General features: G+C 36.0%; 1 protein-coding gene across 1 annotated transcript in view; it reads right to left on the bottom strand.

Moving 5' to 3' along the window:
- The window catches only part of LOC135221311 (uncharacterized), a 95,136-nt gene extending 80,716 nt beyond the window's left edge, over window positions 1-14,420 (bottom strand). The window contains exon 1 of the mRNA XM_064259115.1: window positions 13,890-14,420. The gene's annotated coding sequence lies outside the window, so the exon portion shown is untranslated. The remainder of the gene's footprint in view (window positions 1-13,889) is intronic.
- Window positions 14,421-21,815: the final 7,395 nt, after the last annotated feature.

The raw sequence follows: 21,815 nt of genomic DNA, 5'->3' as shown, positions 1-21,815 counted from the left end.
TCCCAGTGCTTGGCCTTTGGCCTGAACTCTATATTCTATCCATTCCATTCTTTAAAAGAGTCGTAATCGCAAACATGGGTAAAAGAGCTCTTGAATGAGATAAGATTAACTGATATCAAATGACTTTTATGATCATTTTCGAATGAGCGAAGAATGTTTTTTTTTTTTTAAGGATGGTAAGACCACTTTTAATTAAATACAATACAGTGATGAGGGAAAGCATCTCTGCGAATATCATTATACATATTAATGAAATGTTGCAGCGGAGATTGCTGTTGTTATTTCCGGAAAGCGTACTTTCAAGTACACTTCGCGTAGTGTGAGAACACCGCATAAGCTCCGCCCACAAGACAAGCAGGTCAATGACCGATTTAGAAATATTCTTAAATCCATCATTCACGGTCTTTGTGACTGACATTCCATCATTCCTCTGCTCACACGATCAGTCGGAATGACATTCACGGAAATACAGACAATTCGTGTGAACTCGGCTTTAGGAAAGGATGCTAATGCCTAGGTGTTATTCAAGGGTCACGTGTTATATTGCGTTATCTTGAAATTTGGATATTTGAAAGTCGTCGCATTGCCAGATGATTCCGTAAGCTATGTTTAAAGACTTGAAACTCACTTAAAAGATTAATGACCAAAGCAATTGTTACGAGGATTGAAATCGGTAATTTCATATCTTTTGTTTGATGTGAAAATACATGGAGCTATACATGTACGTGCTGGACTGAGTACCACAATGTTTTAGCATAAAGACAAAGTAAATGTTATTATGAGGCATTACGTAAAATTTTCTCTACTAGAATGACTACATTTAGCAAGAGCTGGATTACTGTTCAGTGTTGAATGCCATGAAAGCTCAAGTACTTAATATATACATACATACATGTATACATATGCATAATCTACATTATGTATATATCACGTTTCTGTATATATAATATATATAATGTATATGTGTCTGTGTGTGTTTGTGTATGTGTATGTATCCATGTATACATCAAATACTTTCTTTTACAGCACATTCATGACGAGAGAATATTTCAGCTCTTTGAATTAAACGTACAGTTAATCCAGTGACGAATATTTTGAACATGCATAGTAGGATACGAAATGCCTCGTAATGACATTAACTATGTCTACACTAAAACCTCGTGATTCACAGTCAAGCACATGCGTGAATAGATCCATGTAGTATTTTCGTATCACTATACCGGAGAAATGAAACGAAAGCAATGTCATTCCGCACAACAGTGGTAGCAAATATCTCTTGCCATAAGCTTCTTAGGCGTGCTGCAAGTCGACAGACTCACCGGTTATACCGAGGGAACATGTGGGAAAAAAAGACTAACAGAGCTAACATTTACAAAATGGAATCTAGCCGTCTGCATGAACGTGATAGACTCATTTCTTGTTTGTTTGTTTTTTTTTTCAAAGAAATAAGTGAAAATAATCTAAGTAAAGTCATCTAAAAAAAAAAAATGAGGCCGAAGTTTCTTGTGCGCATTCAAGTTTTCTGCACAGCCTATAATATTGCATGAAACTCTAAGCCACGGCCCATGAATCTCAACCGTGGCTCATGAAACTTTCAGCCACGGCCCGATGGTGGCCTGTGTTGTTGGCACCTATAGTTGTGCCTAACGCACGATCGTGGCTAACTTTAACCATAAAGGAAATAGAAACAACTGAGGCTAGAGGGCTGCAATTTGGTATAATTGATGATTGGAGGGTGGATGATCAAAATACCAATTTGCAGTTCTCTAGCCCAAGTAGTTGTTAAAATCTCAGGGCGGACAGAACAAGTGCGGATGGACAGACAGCGCCATCTCAATAGTTTTCTTTTATAGAAAACTAATAATCTTTAAAAACAATAAGAAATGTCTTTCTACGTCAAATATTTTTAGATCCAACTTATCCTTGCTGGCTTTGTTGGATGGTTCCGCTGTGTTTTGCAATCACACAAGGTGAATAATATGTCTGTATGTAAGCAACTGAAAGCAAAGAACATCCTTTATGTCGAAATTCTATTGCTGTTACCATTTACCCTCTCCAAATCCGAAATTATCAAAGCACAAATGCATTAATTCATTACCAATTAGCATAACGCAACAGGCAGAAATAATCTAATGTAAATCAGAGAGAGGGTTCACATTACTGCCATAAACTCACTGAAATAACGCCACCAAGCATTGGCAATTGTTGTTGGCAATTCAGTGACTGGGAAGGAAGGAAGTGTGGAAGACTAGTGAAGGACACCACTTTCCTCTTCCTATCTTGGTTCAAAAGGAAGGAAATTTAGCTAATTTGTATAAATCGTCCATCTTAGACCCTTCTGTCAAAGCATTTGATAAGTTAATGTGTGTAAAGAATATGTTCTTTCACGGATTAAGAGATGTAGCAGAGTCTTTGGACCTATTTATGAAGTAGAAAAATTTATTACAAGTAAACACAGGTCGATGCCAATACACAAACCAGTGTCACTTTAAAAACCTAACCACAAATAATTATGCTGGAAAATGACGTATAATCCAACCAAATAACCAACACTGCGCCTCAATCAATATCATCTCTGGCTCAGCGCCTTTATATAACACGTATTTATAAAGGCCACAGATAGGTTAGACGACGTGATCTCTGGTGATTGAGAACATCTTTACTAGAGAGCTTGACCTTTATTCAAGAAATCTGTAAGATACCTTATCAAAACAAAACTAATGCTTATTTTGAACTGATATTTTACCATAGAATTCTGCCCTTCGCCTTCAGGAAATTGCATATATGACGTTTTCCTGCTCAGATTAACCAGGAATCAGATCCACGTATAAATAACTTCATCTCACGTCATGGGAACCCAGATGACTGCAGCCATTAACCTACGTGGGGTTGCACAAGCCAGAACCTCTTTAGCTCTGATGTTAATTCTTCCATTTCATTCCGTCTCACGCGTCTGCTGACCTCACCCTCCTCCCCTTTTTCAACGTACACGAATGATGATTTGTTCATAGCGCGATATCGGTCGCGGTGTCCATCCATTACTTCATAAAGATGCCTAGAAGATACCCCTGAATAATCTTTGGAATATGGTTTGCTTTCAGTTTTCATAATCTAATTTGCACCGGGACAGATTTTCTCTAAAAAGAAAACACATCGCCTACTACACGTAATCAGTCAGTTATTTTCGAAGTGTGAAGAGAAAATCTACAGAGGGCCAACCGAGAGTGGCTTAGTAACGCAGACTTTTTACGTAGACACGTACACATACAGTAGTACTAGAGGAACTGATTACTGCAATCATAATCTCCAGTAAAGACTGTGAATTTAACAAATTGCATGAGATTCCGAAATCTCTCTCAGCACAGAATTACTTCCTCCTAAATCTGAATATGGCCAGCGCAATAAGATATACTCTGATGGAACCAGTTACAAATATAAAATAATTTTATCTTTTGTTCTGATGAGGCTCTAACAGACACCTCCGCTAACATTTCCTATCTATTTTTTCACTATTTATTTAGCATAACAGACAAATACCTTTACTTCTTGCCATGATTGGTCAGTGGACTGTATGGATATGTAACCATAGATAGGTCTCGAATCAATTTGTTTCACAACCTCGGCGCCGTTTAAAGAGCCTGTGCATTTCTCTCCACGATTTGAAAAATCAATGTCATAAACAAACTAAAAATGCGAGCACTGTCTCTCAAAAGTAAATTATTACGAATCAAAATAATTATGCAAGTGATGCATAACTTACTTAACCGGTTTAAATATATGAAGCAAAGACTTGATTTGTCCTAAAAAGTGTCAACTAGACTCATATTCTTTTCAGTATTTAACTTCATATGGCCTAATCTCTTAATTAATGATGGCCTTTCACAAGCTAGCAGCTTTTATTATAAACTAGTCTAAGTCTAACATTATTATCTCCCTATTGAACCATGTGAAACGTAAAGGACACTTGAAAAAGTGACCCAATTAAAAGGAATAAGGAAAAACAGTGTCAACCGAATGAGCGCAAGGAGAGAGCACATCCAACTTAAATCACGCCTCTTGATTACACGCGTGACTTGTGGAAAGAAAAACCGCCACAAACGGAGGCGTTAGCGGTCACCGGCGTCTTCATCGTCGTTTCTTATGCTGGATGAGTTCTGTTCAATGCCCTGACAAATAGCCTATTCAAGGGTTTCACTTTCTACCTCACGAATGTCCTTCGATCTTCAATGTGTGTCAACAACGTGGATTCGTAATATGAAGTTCCTGAGATTCAGCGTATTTGTTCTTCATTGCATTCTTTCACTATGGAAGCTAAGAAAAATTTTTAAAAATAAATGACTGACTTTTTGATTTTTTGGCAGTAAATAAAAAGAAAACATTGAAAAATAAGGTGCTGAGGTATGTTATCAAAAATACAACCAATGCACGTCAATATATCTGAAAATTGAAGGTGCGAAGGATGCATGGCATAGGAAGCTGCAACTATGGTTAAGATCAATTAAGAATTTTAGTGGTGAATGAGGAGCGTGTGTCAGAATATGTTGGCTGGATAGGGACGGGTTTGGAGTCAAAACAGGTCCTTAACAAGAATCTGTTATTTATTCATGGAAATTTAGTATCTTTACGGATGCAGAGATAAATGTAGACAGAAATGGTATATCATACGTGAGTGTATTTTTGGATGAAAGAAAAGTCAGAAATGGAAGCGTACAGATATTACAATGTTGATTGTGAATCGTGGAGAGACATTACAGAAACTAGTGAAATAATTTGAACGTTTCGATTAAAGGAAAGAATTTAAATCAAACTTGTACTGGTGCAAGGAAGATGTAGCCATTAATGTTGGTTTTGCGGTTGAGGAATAGTAGAGGAATGTTTATAGAGGTGATTGGGAGTGAATATTAGAGGAAGATGGTAGGAAAAGAGAAGAGGCAAGTTACACAATGGGTTCTGAAAAGAATGTACCTGAGAACTAGCGTGTCTACGAGGGAAAAGTTCAAATGTATGTAGGAATTATTGAACCAACTATACCTCATGGAAGTGAAGTGTGGATGCTGAAAGCTTATGAAAGAAAAGAGGCGAAAACTGATGAGATTTGTTTTCTTTATATAGTACAGCTGTTGCAAGAGGGACGAACGGTAAGAAATATGAAGGTAAGAAAAGTGGTAATACGGTAAGCATAGTTGAATGACAAAATTGGGGCACTGAGAAGTTTCGATACCTTGGAAAGAATGGCTGACGATATGTTGGTAGAAAGAGCATAATTCTGTAGTAGGACTGGGAGGAAGAGACGAGACCTAGAGAATGCTGAACAGGTCAGGTGGCAAAGGTATAAGAACTGGATAACTTCAAGATCCAAGAAACGCGAGAATGGCTTTCAAATACACTGCTGTCGAAAGAGGGAATAGGAACAGTAAGGGGGGCATGAGGAAATGGAAGATTTATTGGAGGAAAACAGAAATTCTGGAGTGTAGTTGCACTACAGACAAGAGATCACGTATCGGTACCCAGAAGGGTGAATGAGTTAGTCAAGAAGACAGTGAGAGGAAACAAGAAAGCAAACACTTACTACTTTCGCATCATCCTTGTACTCTTGGTTACATGATCCAACATTTCTTTATAGTTTCATATCGAAAATGATAACCTGCACTTCTCTCTCTCTCTCTCTCTCTCCCTTTTGTACAGCATCATTGACTATTTAACTCAGATCCCCCTCTCTCTCTCTCTCTCTCTCTCTCTCTCTCTCTCTCTCCCCGTTGTGCAATATCATCGACAGATTATCAAAGGTCTCGTGGGCAAATGAAGAATGCAGATGCGGTTAGTTTATTAACATAAGACAGCGCCGCCTTCCATCGTATCAAGCTTATCTCGGAGAAAAATCCTCACGGCATCTTTCATGTAAGGGGAGTTGGATAAAGACTGATAAACTGGCACTTTACATCAAGGTCCTCAGTTCGATCGGCGAACTTTCCCGGAGAAAAGAAGAGAAGATTATTTCTCGGCTCTTTAATTTTATTTAATTTTTGTTTTGATTATTTTTATTCTTTTAACTTTCGTAATTTGACAAAAGTAAGAATTTTGTCGATTACTTAACATGAAAAATTTCTAAATGCTGATCAAGTTTATTCTTTTTTATTTACATCAGAGTTCTCCAGCAAATACTCCTAACCTTCTTCATGAATAGTTTGCGTAAACAGTTCAAGGGGATTTATAAGTAAATATTAAAGAAAGCAAATATTCCCTGTGTTCAGGATATCTAAATAGTCACCTTTCCTCTAAGCTGTTCAGTTTAGAACCTTATTCATGAATAGTTCATGTAAACGGTTAAGGCTGTTTCATATCCAAACATTATAGAAAATAAATATTCCCTGTGGTCAGGATATCTAGACAGTGGCCTTTCTTCTTGGCCGTCCAATTCAGAAACTTTCATAATATAGTTTCCTTTCTTTCCCAGCTGAGCGGTTTTAAGCTTCCTTTTTCCCTTCCCGCTTTTTGTGTTTTCTCTGTGCCTGGGGTGGTCAAAGGCATTGTGTTACCCTTACCATTGGTCCCTGCATCAGTAAAGAAAAAAAAAAAAAAAAGCTTATGTAAGAACACACACACACACACACATGATGGAGGCGCGTCAAATCTTACATTCAAGTAATGACGTGGCAGCTTTCCTTAATATTTTAGACAGCAGTCTCCCTTGTCTTGACTCAGAGAATGTGAGTTCGTTAATGAAAAACTCTCACGCCAAGCGGCACATTCTCGTAGTAATCCGATGCTTTGTCTTTTAAAATGCCACTTTAGAACTATGCAATTTTGAGGTTGGGGGATTCAGTTAATTCATATGATCATAATGCTGACAATCTTTGTATTTTTAATTCGTTTCATGCATCTGTTGAATTATATGACAAACGAAATAAACGAGGTTGTGACAGCTACTGCATGAAAGCCAGTTTGAAATGAGGAAAAAAGTTAGATAAAAACGAGGATCGGTATTATACATGGACTTAATCAATCAAGTATTGTGGATACACATATCGTGTTTCAGACGGGGGTATTCAACAAGAAAAAGCTCGAAATTTGACGACTAAATTGTTTCTAGACATTTTCAAAGTGTTAATCGTATCTAATTAGCTAATTCTATAACTTGCAAAGTTTGATCATCAATATTAATGCTTACGATAACCCGATTTTTCAACTCGTCTTAAAAGCTTTGCTAAGCGCAAAACATTTCAGCTGTTGCATCGCCCGTCATGTTTATCGTTCTGATTTTCTCACTTCAATGAGCAGCTCTCTCTCTCTCTGTCTCTCTCTCTCTCTCTCTCTCTCTCTCTCTCTATATATATATATATATATATATATATATATATATATAATATATGATATATATATGTATATATATATATATATATATATATATATATATATATATATTATATATATCTTAATTGAAAATAATACATAAACATTCTGTAGAATAATCTACTACAAATCTCATCCATGATTATGTACATATACAGATTTATATGCATATATATATATATATATATATATATATATATATATATATATATATATCATGCATTAACAATATTTAAGGTCCAGACAAGTCCCATCGTAAAAAAGAAAAAAAAAAGCGTTTAGAAATTATGGCTGATGAATTAAGGTTGTGTCGAATGCTGCAGTAGTAAAAGAAATCAGTGACCAAGTGAAAGCTCCGTACACATTACTGGAGACAGAAGAAACTTTGTCTTGTTAGTAAGTGACTGAGAGTCACAGAAGCTCTAGATTCTCGTCTAATTCCAAATAACTAAATGTTAGCCATAAATAATCTTCGAATTAATACAATTTTACTTGCTCTGTAACATTTTAAACAGAAAAATGATTGCATCCCTAAAGTCTTGACTCTGTGCTCAACCAACACTAGCCGCATAAATTTCATTTTTTAATTAACAGAGAAGGTCAACAAATGAGGCAACCTCGTGACCTTTTCCAGCCCATGCTCGATTAAATAAAAAAGAAAAGAGAGAGAGAGAGAGAGAGAGAGAGAGAGAGGCCTTAGGGCACAAGAAGCAATCGGGCTCTTTCTTGAAAGAAACTGTCTTAAAGGAACCGGGGAAAAAAAAGTAATGGAGATTTTTCATTAATTTGGAACACGTAACAGAACAATACTAGATTGAGAAGTATTGACACTACTGATTGCCCCAGATATATCTGGAAAGTGATTTCTTTCCAGATATAACTCATAGCTGCAGCAGAAAAAGTATCTATGAAAAAGCGTGAGCAAAGTCCTTTGGCGTCAGAGGGAAAAGAAACCAAGAGTTGAAAGCAGAGTCGATGAACAGACAGTTGTCTGTCAGAAAGTGAAACACAAGACGATGTTACTGCTATTAAGGACAATTCTAGACAGGGGTTGGTGAGGCCATTCATAAAGCTTCAGTAACTGAAATTAAAAGCAATTCAAGATATCATAACTTCTGTATATTCACGTGACTGAGAGATCATTTCTAAGACTGCCTAGCAGTAGCTTTTGCACTAAATCACCACGAGCGGGCAAGCATTGTAAAAACAAGTCTGCCCAGCTGCATGAAGGACCAATAATATTAGTCATTGGTAACCGGTCTGGTCCTTCCCTTCTCTTGTATCACCCTCAAATGTTTTTGTGACTTGATTTCTTACCCTCACTCTCACAAACTCCCTGGGTGCCTTCGCCTCCTCCTCCTACACATGATTCTGCCCTCTTGCAGACATGTGGGCACTCGTTCGCACCCGTGTACGATAAATAAAATGAGCTGATGAGAAACAAATGAAATCTACTCACAGTCTCATTTATCACATGCACACATACGTATTTTATATATATATATATATATATTATATATATATATATATATATATATATTATATATATATATATATAAATATTATTATATATAGATAGATAATAGATAGATGAGATAGATAGATATATGATATCGCAACCCACATGAGAAAAATGTGATTATGGCCGTACATATAAATATATATTAAAGAGTTCTTCAGAAAATGACAAAAGATTGACATAGCTGCATGAAAACACAGACACAACCGTATACATACAAATACATTTATATAAACAGATATGTAATTTTGTATATAGGTATATATATATATATATACGTATATTAAATATATATACATATATGTCTACATATATATTATATATATACTATTATTATATATATGTATGTATATATATAAATGTGCTTGTATGTATTCAGTTGTGTTTGTCTTTTTATGCAGCTGTGTCAGTCTTCAGTCTTTGCTCATTTACTAACGAACTCATTTAAATACCGACTCTTTAATGAGAACACGAAGTTCCTAACCGTTGCCGAATGTTAACTACTTTTTATCTGTTTATTTGCTAATCTTTGAAAAAAAAAACTTCCTGTAAGACCAATTACTGCATACTGAAATAATCATTTTGTAATTAAAGAGTTATTTTGTTGAAGAGCTATTGGGTATTTACAAAGACATTATGTTCTGTCTTTTATATCCAGGAATATTTACTGGGAAACAGCCTGTGAAGTGACATTCCTATTTAGCTGGAATGGTTTGAATTTGTCAAAATATATGTGACTGGCGCATTGCGTGAATGGGGTTTAGCAAATCACGGTCAAGCTTCAACCACAGAGGAACGAACATCACTGGTACTACGGCAGTTAAGATGTGAATGCGGCAGTGATTGTTCACGTGTCTTTTCTAAGACTACTCCTCAGCAGAAGCAACGGTTTAATGATAAGGAAAATGCTCTGCCAATATTCATCATCTTTCCTTTAATCATGAGACATTTCTCGTTGGTATTTATCATTGGGCATAATCTTTTCTAATTAAATTAGAACCAGAATCATTCAGGAAAAAACTAGAGGAAATGATTATTATTGCTAAGTATCCTTGGAGAAAAGGAGTCAAGTCAAGCATCGATAAAACATTAACAAATAACTGAATATACAGATAGATAGAAAGCCTAAAATCACATCTCTAAATGAATTATATTCTCACCCACTTTGAAAAAGTGGAGCGTAGTGTTAAAGCCTCACTAATCTGTTGCCTATCCTCCATCTCCACGAACGAGAGAAAACAAAAAATAACACTCTTTACTTTCCCATTAAAAAGTATGTCACGCGAAAATGATTCAGCAATCAAAAATAAAAAGGACCCGCCTTAGACAAACGTACTTATTGAAACACGGCACACGAAATGAAGCCTCGGACGAGAAGGGGGGCGGTGGGGTTATGGGGTGGGAGCGAGAGTTGGCGTCTCTGAAAGGGAGATCAGATAGCGCGAAACAACACAAGACTTACTGTTATCCTCCAAGAGTGCATCCTCTGTGCAATGGGATCCTCCGTTAGCTGTATTCGGAATCTGCTTTTTATTACAGCAGGTGAAAGGAAGTTTTGTACGTGAAACTTTTTAGGCGTTTTATACGTTTCATTTCTTTGAGTGCCGATAATAATTCCACATCCTTATGTTTTTGCAGGCAACCCTCAACAGAGCTGATATCTCCCTAAACTTAAAATAATTGTGATAACTAAACTAGTCGACTGGTGAAAGTACCTTTTCAAAAGTGCAATAGAACACACCTAAGGGAACAGAAAAAAAAACTATAAAGCGAACCATTCAGTTCTTTGCGCTGAATGGGACTGTTACATGTGCGTGTTTGTGTGCGTGTTCTTTTTTTTTATGCTAAACTTCTATTTTCTCTTGTGCCGAGTAAGGGAAGGGCTTTTTAGTGTCATAAATGAAGCCTGGGAATTTTACAATTGTTTACAATTTCGAAGCTCTGTCTTCGAATTAACGGAATTATTATAAGTCAACACGAGTAGGAATGAGATGAGTTATATGAGCAACAAGATATTCCAACACAGAGAGTGTGAACAGCATGCTTTTATTCATATTTTCTTCGGCCTTAATGCGGACTTTACAAAGAAATTATTGATTTTTATTATTGTGATAATTAGAATGCCCGGCATTGCCCAGATTGAAAAATAACTACAGCCGGTCCAGAATTGTTTTCAGTGAGGTATATTTGGCTTTCCAAAACAAGCTTTCTTTACTGTCAGACAGGAAACTATTTTATATTCGTTCAAAGGAACCACAGAGACGCTCTCAGAATGAACTGCATATTCAGTAATTTAACTATATTTATAATACATAGCTAATTCATGGATACTCAAAAAGAAAGCAGTGCTCAGTGACAGGAAAAAAAGTTTTACTTCTCTTTAAATTGTTTCTCACACTTATATTATCTTGTTTCTCTTCATCATTTTCTTATTTATTTGCGTCACTACAATCTTTAATTCCAAAAACCACCTGCAATTAATTTAATAATGCATATTTAAGTAAATGAAAAAAGCTGATGTTGCTAATTATACTACACTATGGAATAATAGTACTCCCGCCAAAGGGACTTGAAGATCCATCACACATAAATATCAGAACCATGAACAATCAGAATCCGAGAGCTCGGGAATATTCGTTAATATAAGGGATCATACTGGTCGTACCATAAACTGGAGTAAGTCCGAGCTGTTTTTCAGAAGTAACTGTCCGCTCAGAAGCAAAGTTCTGGAATCCGCCATCATCAATCAAACTAAGATTATGAACCTATCAAGAGGCAAATGGAAAATATGATTTCACGACCGAGCCCATTCTCATGCAAGTGCGTCAGGGAATCCGCTTACCAGCATCGACCCAGATGGGAGCTAGCAAGGAGAACTAATAAACAACGACTGATTGACTCCATTCATCACAGGACTTCCACCATTTCTGATCCTACCAAGGCCGTTATTCCACAATTGTATATTCCATACTAATGAACTTAGCATCTACTCACTCTAACACTAAGTAGAATTTTATAGAGAGGGACTATACTGCCTCCAGTCGGAACATTTTTTTTTTAATTGGTATATACTAGACCTTTCAATTCTATCCTAGAGTATTTCACCATTAAAGCATATTGACTGTGCTTACCAAAGGTACTTTGTCTTCACTTTCCTGGGCGGCGTCAATAACCTCGTCGTTGCGACGCCAGTAAGAATTAATAAATCAATCAATCAATCACTTTCCTGGGTTTCTTTATTGAATTTAGCCATTTTTCCTAAAGGGAGTTCTCCTTGGGCCACTTAAAACTACTCTTTGCACCCTAATTGCTCGGTAAGGCTTTCTTTAACACTTCCAGATTTCGTACTGTAACTTTCAATTATATTTAGCTAATCGTGTTTTTTTTTTAAGCATCTGTCTAAGATTCTTTCAATTTCTAGGGTTATTTTTTTTCCCAAATGAGTCATAGCTATACTCCCTTCATCTGTTCTGTTACTAATCGAATGGAGGATATTAACAACCAATTTATGACCCTGGTTAAGACAACCATGATTCCGGTAGTGTCGATCTTTACCTTAAACGCTTCTACTGAATCCGGTCAAATATCTTCCCCTCTTGCTTCTTCCAGTTTCTCTAATTTCTGTGACTTTACGCCTCCCCTCCGCCATTCATTACCATATTAAGAAACTTTCATTTTCAATTGTAATAATGTGCAAGTTTGTTCTCTTTTTTATGGGTCATTTTTGTTTTAATATCTGTAACTCTGTAATTCTCCCTATAAATGTTAGTTTGACATATACTGTTCCGCAGACATCCTGTTAACAGATCACTTCTAACAGCCATTCACAGCCTTTCTGTTGCTTCGTATACCTCGTTTAGATTTGTTAGTAATGGTTCCGTTTACTTACTTTGAAGATAAAACATTCCCACTGGTCCCCCACCCAGCCCCAAAAAAGAAAGTTCTGGACACTTGCCAACAGATTTCATAACAATTTCTCTACTTTCCTTTGCTATCCTGAAGGATCTCTGGTATGCGAAAATCTGTACGCTCTATTTCCAATTTCTTGGTTAATTCTATCCCAATAATTCCCATACTCATGAACCTCCTGCAGTACCCTTCTGATCATTTCCTTGACCCTGTGCTGTTTTTTTTTTCGAGTTATTTTTTCATTCCTTTTACTCAAGTCTTACACTGGTCTTATCTACTTAACTTTTATTTTGCACTTGGTGATAAATACTATATGGCCTCCGATTTCCTTATTTCCAACTAGTTTTCGCTTACCTACTCGGGGAGTAAGCCTACAAACTACTCTGTTGTTGTTGTGGTGGTTGGGGGTCAGGAAAGGTTGAAAAGGGTCCGAAAAAGGTGTTTCGCGTTGAGTTAAAGATACAGGATTTGTAGGTTAGAATATTTATGAATTATTTATTAGAATGAAAATGTAAAAAATGAATACTGTGCATATCAAACAGTACAGAAAAATGAGCACGCTTTAATTTATTCGATGTACTGAATTTAGAGGCTATATTTCTGTTCAATTATTTTGTGTTCTCGCTTATGATTGAGAATATATGAACGTGTTTAATTTGTGTCCTCTTTATATAACTGAGAATATTTGAACTTGTTTAATTTGTGTCCTTTTTATTTGATCCTTGCTGTTAGTATGAGTAGCACTAATTATAATTACTAATTACGAAGACCACTTCGCGATAAGTTAGAAATATAATGTATGCAACTTATGCGTTAGTGGAAAATCTTGCTCGCGTCCAGAGTAAGCTGGAGGTTGGATCATGCCTTGTCTTTTCAGAGTCTGATTCAGGCTCGTCTTCCTTTTCTTCTTATTAGTGTCTGGACTAGATAAAGGCATTTAAGTGGCCAGTACCGCTGATATTGCATAAATAAACAGAAATATATGAAGCCAAAATCCTAGACATTAGTTTCAGCTAATAGCTCCAAATCTTTGCCAATACTGAGAGAGTATGAAAAACAAGAAAATGAAGGAAGACTATTAATGCAACACCTACAAAATGAAAACACTTACTTTTGAGGGATAGATCCTGAATTGTAGACAGCCTTGTCTTTATATGCACTCAACATAGTTCACACTATCCATCTCGGCAACAATAGGAATAAAAACAATCAACTATTTTCAGTGGCTGTGATTTTGCCGTAGCTCATCTTTGATGCAAAACTAAAGTTCACATGAACTTAGACTTCCCATTTTCACCTTTATTTAAGACAGTCACTTAATGACCTTCATATAACACTTTGAACTGTTTGGTGTGTCCTTAGAACACCAATAACTGATAAAATACCACGTATAGCACACTTCATTCTAATTCCAAACTTACAAACACTGAAATTTTCTGCGTGAAATGCAAACGGAATGAGTCACACTACACCAACTATGACAGGACCTACGTAAATCCAAGGAAGGGCGAGAACGGAGCCTCTACTACCACAGTCAACACCTCGGTGACATCAGCGCAAAACCAGATTCCCGAGTCGTCGAAAGTTTCGCCAAAACTAGACTCCCCTCCATCGTTCCTCGCTTCTCGGAGACGCATACACACTCGCATACTCGCTCATACTACCCTCGCTTTGCCCACTCATCCTCCAGTGACCTTCAGAGAGCTATGTTCCCCTCGCCCAGCAGCAGCAGCTTTATCCTTCCTTATCTGCTCACGCTCCTCTTAGGACATTAATTTCAACTCCATTCACAAAAGCTCTGCGTCTTTGATAGACTGCTCTTACTGGTCTTTGTTTCTGTTGCAGACCGATTTATTGCAGGCAAACATACACTAGATACTTTTATAGAGAAATGACTTATTTCGTATCTGTTTTAGTCTCATATTGATGCATATAAATGCAAACAATTTTTATATCTGCATGTGTGAATAGTCAGCTTACAACGCGTGTAGCTTTCCTAGAAAAACATTTGTCGCGATCCTGCATCTGATAAAACGAAAGATGAGTCTCTTGTTACACATTTTAACAATGCAAACAACCTTGGCTCAAGACGAACATATATGAAGTGAAATATTCCAGCCAACTGACATCATAATAAGTTAATTAATAAGGAAAAATGGAGTCTAATGTACGTCTTATGAAGCAGTGAAACTGAAGCAACAAAATCCACTCATCTTAGATCTTAACCACTTTTCAAAAATTAAACTGGTCACTTGTCATAACACCAGCTGACACTAGCTTTATTTATCTGTGGCAAATTCTCATAATTATTCATTGTCTTTCGTAGGTTTTAATATTACTTATGAATTCATCTTCAGAAAGAGGATCATTTCATATCATACTATAATGGGCGTAATGTCTGTCTGTCTGTCTGTCTGTCTGTCATTCAATCACGGCCAAACGGCTGGTAAGATGGGCATGAAACTTGGCAGGGTTATGGTGGGGACCCCTAAAATGGTTTGTAATGGGGTTTCATCCAACCTTCCTCCCTCCTTTGTAGGGGGTTGGGGTGAGAAGGGATTCCCTGAAACGGAGCTGTTTCTGGTCGTGAAACGAGGCTGGTTATTCCCGTAGACTTAGTTACTTTACGATTTTTCATACATAATTTCTGTACAACTTCCTCCGGAGAAAGTCGCGAATATTTCAGCTCGGACACAATAGAAGATGAAAATTATCATCAATATCCGCAAGACTTTTTTAATAACTTAAATCCATCGGGACTGCCAGTGCACAAAATAACGTTGAAGAAGTACTGCCTGATAATGTTGCTTCGGAATTTCGATCCTGCCAATGGACATAATAAAAAGGAAACTGACAAGTTCCTACTTTCTTCTCTTTTTTGGAAGACACAGGATCATAAGAGCATTTATCAGTAGCCATAACGCACTGACATACAAGTTGCGTCTTTGCAGTAACATAATGAAAAGAAAGATACTTTATTATTCGTATCACCGTGCAAATTAATTGACAAAGAAACAAACCAATCAAGATCCCTGTTCCGTTAAATGAAAGTCACCGACAAGAGAGAGAGAGAGAGAGAGGGAGAGCCATTTAATGACATTAATGCACTGCAATTTTATAATTTTATCTTGCTTTCGAAAAATGAGAGAGAGAAAGAGAGAGGAGATAATTTGTGATTTGAGAGCTAAGAAATCCGATAATCCCATCACCGTCTTCGTTACTTGGCATAAATTGAGAAAGAGAGAGAGAGAGAGAATCATTAAAAGAGGGTAAACAATAATGAATACGAACTTCTTTACGTTCATTGATCGTCCCTTCACTTACTTTAAGAGAGAGAGAGAGAGAGAGAGGGAGAGAGAGAGAGAGAATATCATTAAAAGAGGGGAAACAACAATGAATAAGAATTTCTCTGCGTTCAGTGATCGTCCCTTGAATTACATTACGAGAGAGAGAGAGAGAGAGAGAGAGAGAGAGAGAGACTATTCATGTAATTGCCCTTATTTTAATATTGCTGAACAAATAGTACATATAAATTTTTCACTTCTGCACCCGTATTTTATCACCCATCGTAGACGGGTAAGTTTGCTAGTGTTAATAATGGTACGGCATATCCAGCTTTACGGATGAGAACAATATAATAGCAAACTACATTATTTATCACACTAGTATGCATAACCTTAAGCAAAAGGGTTAAGATCAACAGAAAAGTTTAGGTAAGGCCAGAATATCCAGCTTTTCGTCTTAAGTGCTTCCTCTTTTCTATGATTTATAGAAACAAAAATCCTAAAGCTGAGCAAGAAATGTGTCATTTAGATGATGACGTAAATGTAAATATAATACAGTTAGTCATCATGTCGACCAGTTGAGACACATTTCAGTGAAGATGAATATAGGAACTATGGAAAATAATGTACAGTAATATCTGCTAAATTGTGAACTCTAACTCTGCAAGACGTAATATATGAGGATAAGTTATTATTTGGCAGAATTCCAGTGCAGGAAGATGACTTCCTTGCAGAGATAATTGATGCTCCCATTTTCAATTACGATATGATTGTGTTTTGACAGCACTGATCACCCACGTAAGTTCTCTCTCTCTCTCTCTCTCTCTCTCTCTCTCTCTCTCTCTCTCTCTCTCTCTCTCTCAATTGTGACGTCGTCTGACCACCACGTACCGAAATCATTGCTCAGGGCAAGAAAAGTATATTGTATATAGTTTAACATGGACCAAGAGAGAGAAATAAGCAGCCAGTTGCAGAGAGAAAACAAAACGAATAAATAATAATAAAAACAAAAAACTCTCAGATATAAAAGAAAGCCTTTTTTGCTTTTCACTTTAATGGCATAATATGGTTAGGTGACATGTGATGTTGAATAATAATAGTAATAATATGTATATATATATATATATATATATATATATATATATATATATATATATATACTATATATATATATATATATATATATATATATATATATATATATATATATATATAAATGGAGAGGAGTAGAGAGAGAGAGAAAGAGAGAAGAGTAATGAAAAAAGAAGGAAAATATCGGTGCAGAACTGAGTGATTTACGAGTCTAATGTAAATAGCTACCAAGATATCCCATCTGATATCGTCCACTTAACTCGGTTGGTATCTAAACAATATCTGGCACAGTCGCACTTAATTCTTGCAGACGAGATGTGTAATGGTCTTTCTATACAGCACATGCTTAGAAGTCAGATAAATCATCTCTCTCCTTCCCTATTTACACAGTATATATATACTATATATATATATATATATATATATATATATATATATATATATCTGTGTATATATATATATCATATATATATCTTGTATATATATATATATATATATATATATATATATATATATATATATATATATATATATCCATGGGTAAACACTTTTCCCAAGAAAACCCTCCAGCCTTTAGTAGTTTTATTTTACTAGAAATTCATTCTTCTCATTTCAAAGCATGGCGGGTATGATTCACCCTTACCACAGACTCTCTCTCTCTCTCTCTCTCTCTCTCTGGGGAAACTACTTTAATCATCTTTCCTTGCTCGAGTGAACTGCCGACAGACCTTAATAGGCGCGGACCCGGGAGAAATGCTAAATCCTCGCCCAAGGCAAGTCAGCTTGAGGGGAGACACAGGATTGATCATGTGGATGCCGCCATCTTGAATTTAAGCCACGAGGTACCCATGGACTGACGAGATGCCTACTACCACCATCAGGATGCAAGACTCCTCATAATCTAGGGAGTTTATAAAAGGTCTTGAATTGGCAGGCAAGAGCCAGTGCTGGTATAAGGTCAGCTAAATCTGAAACAACAGCAGGCTTGCTCTCAGAATTCGTCGGACACCCGTCACAGACACCTGTCCTTCTTTCCCTTTCCCTTTTGCTGTAGGCTCAGTATTACTTTGAAGTGCTTGCACTTGCTGTGCACTAACCATCCACGCGCTGGCCCCCCTGAAGTATAAGGAACAGCTATTCTGACATAGTCAAGTGCCAAGTCTTAAGGTTGTTATACCCTACCATCTCCATGGCAAAAAGGTAGGGCATAGGCGGTGACCGGCTCTGCCATATCAATATTCCCACTCTCATTGTATGGTATATGTAGGTGGCATAAGTTATACAACGCAAATATAATTGGTCTCATTCTAGCTTTTAACAACAACAAAACAATATATTTCTTCTTAGAAATAACAAAACAATTTTACAGCTCTGCCAGTTGCTATCTTAGGTGTTAAGCTGACCTAAGGGCATAAAGACGTTAAACAGCTGGGATTAAACCCCCTAGTGGTACCATTCTTAATGTAAATATGTTTTTAGTTCCAAAATTTAATTTATTTATATAAATGAAGAATTGTTACGTAAAAGTTTTATATATACGTATAATGTGCAGTAATAAATCTATACATATTCCCAGCTTTCTTGTATTATTATCAGTATGACATTTATGACCCAAATAATCATCTTAGTTTTGACCATCCCTTATAAAGACTGAAAAACATAAACACATAACTTTTGTCAGATATGGTATTCACGCAATAGTATCTCGTATATTGATGATAAAAACATACAAAACCAAGGAAAAAACAATAAAATATTCCGAGTAAATGGCAAAGCTAGAGCAAAGTCAGAATAGAAAATGATATATAAAACTAGAAATCTTTTATGAATACTCTTAATAGAAAGAAACGAGGGACTATATTATATATAGATGACAGTTGCCGATAATTCCTGCATAACCTATGTATATATTTATGCCTCTCTCTCCTCTCTCTCTCTCTCTCGTCTCTCTCCTCTCTCTCTCTCTCTCTCTATATATATATTGATATATATATATATATATATATATATATATATATATATATATATATATATACTGTGACGAAGTGCCAAGTATCTGGTTACTACACTTACCATTCATTAATTGTTACCCCACAACAGCCAGACACCTGAACCCTCATCACAGGTACTAAACGACTGAATACTCTAATGGCAACAGTGATCCCTTAAACAACTTACCAGTATTGCAGAAAATCAGACTAAGTTCATCAAAACAGGTGTGAGGTAATCTTGTAAGTAATTAAATTAATTAAAGGGCATCACTCCATCAACAACTTTAAAAGTCTAAGTATTTCCCTGATTTCATAAGTCTAAGTACTTCATTGGTTCTAAGTCACTTCAAGTAAATTGAAGGAAAACAGCTCAATAACCGCTCTATGTTTCTACCTAAGCAAATCCTAATTATATGCACTAGCAAACTTACCCATCTACGATGGGTGATAAAATATGGGTGCAGAAGTGAAAAATTTATATGTACGATTTGTTCAGCAATATTAGAATAAGGGCGATTACACGAATAGTCTCTCTCTCTCTCTCTCTCTCTCTCTCTCTCTCTCTCTCTTGTCGGTGACTTTCATTTAACGGAACAGGGATCTTGATTAGTTCGTTTCTTTGTCAATTACTTTGCACGGTGATACGAATAATAAAGTATCTTTCTTTTCATTATGTTACTGCAAAGACGCAACTTGTATGTCAGTACGCTATGGCTACTGATAAATGCTCTTATGATCCTGTGTCTTCGAAAAAAAGAGTAGAAAGTAGGAACTTGTCAGTTTCCTTTTTATTATATCCATTAGCAGGATCGAAATTCCTAAGCAACATTACCGAGCAGTACCTCTTCAACGTTATTTTGTGCACTGGCAGTCCCGATGGATTTAAGTTATTCAAAAAATCTTGCGGATATTGATGATAATTTTCATCTTCTATTGTGTCCGAGCTGAAATATTCGCGACTTTCTCCGGAGGAAGTTGTACAGAAATTATGTATGAAAAATCGTAAAGTAACTAATGGTCTACGGGAATAACCAGCCTCGTTCACCGACCAGAAAAACAGCTCCGTTTCAGGGAATCCCTTCTCACCCCCACCCCCTACAAAGGAGGGGGGAAGGTTGGATGAAACCCCATTACAAACCATTTTAGGGGTCCCCACCATAACCCTGCCAAGTTTCATGCCCATCTGACCAGCCGTTTGGCCGTGATTGAATGACAGACAGACAGACAGACATTACGCCCATTATAGTATGATGATGTATACTGGTGAGAAACAAAATACATATAAAAATTTTAAATACAAAAATTTATTATAAAACTCAAAATTATAAGTGAAATTCACAATATCAGAGAAAATTACTGTTACTTGAAAACAAAGTAAAGTTTAATTAATTCTTGAATCAATGAAGAAAAATTAAGTTAAAATTAATTTATCACAAAATTCAAGAAAATTAATTCAATCAAAATTCAAAAGTGTTAGGTAATAATTGAAATCTGGAAATTAATTCACAAGTGCTAAACAACAATAAAACGTGAATTCTAAGTAAATGCAAATTAATACACAAGTGTTAAATTCAATTAAATGTGCAACGATCAAGTAATGAAAATAACTAAGTTAATTAAATTGTGAATGCAAATGAAAACACAGAAAAATGTGGAAAATACCAAAATTATAAAAAACACTAATCACACAGAATATAAAATAAAAACACACACTTCAATAAGAAAATGGATAAATGCACTTCAAATGAAACAAACACAAAACACAAAAATTTGCAATGTGTAAAAATGTAAATTGCTTTTCAGCCAATGTAAATATTAGTTCAAATTTTTACCAGACCATTGTAACTATTAGTTATTAGATGCAACTAATAAAAATATAACACTTTACCTTGGTATACCAACTTCTTTCTTAAAAAAATTCACCAATTCACACTATTTCTCAAATGAAAATGAAAGGCACCGTTACAAGATTCCACAAAAAGCACTAAATAATACTAAATAACTCTAAGAAATATCAAATCTGAAATCTACAAGTTACGAGTGACCAATTTACGTTACGTTAATATCAGTTATGGAGAGAGAGAGAGAGAGAGACAGACAGACAGACAGATCTGAAAGCCAGGAATCCCAAGTCTATAATGAAACGCTCTCGCTCTCCTCCTTGTATGGGCAACTCAAAAGACTGACTGGTTCAAAACGTTCTGGGCATGCTAAAGATGATGCAATCATTTCTAGAAGCTTCTAAATATGACGTAACTTTACAGAAAAATTGTGAACTCTACACTTGGCATTCGGCAAACACGTATGCGTATGAAACAAGTCAGCTCAACAAAGACACGTATTCAATCAAAACAGACTCGAGCAAAAGTCCCTATCAGACAAGATGACAGAATTCCCAAAACACAACGGAGACCTCGAGGTCTCTAATCAAACTTGTAGACAGATTAGGGAAGCAAACGGAGATCTCGAGTTCCTCTTATCTAGGGAAACAATCCTAGTTTTGAAAGGACAAAGATAATCTCTCTCTTTCTTTACATTCTACGTTATATACTTTTAAATCATATTATGCAAAATCTGAACACACATTTTAAGACATCCTAGCTAAGGAATCTGAAAAAATGTTGCAAAACTCTATTCTAACATTTTATACAGTCAAAGAGGGGATATATG

This window comes from Macrobrachium nipponense, chromosome 2 (genome assembly GCF_015104395.2).
Source record: "Macrobrachium nipponense isolate FS-2020 chromosome 2, ASM1510439v2, whole genome shotgun sequence".
Taxonomy (NCBI): domain Eukaryota; kingdom Metazoa; phylum Arthropoda; class Malacostraca; order Decapoda; family Palaemonidae; genus Macrobrachium; species Macrobrachium nipponense.
Note: the sequence above shows the minus strand (reverse complement) of the source record. Positions and strands in the feature narration are given on the sequence as shown.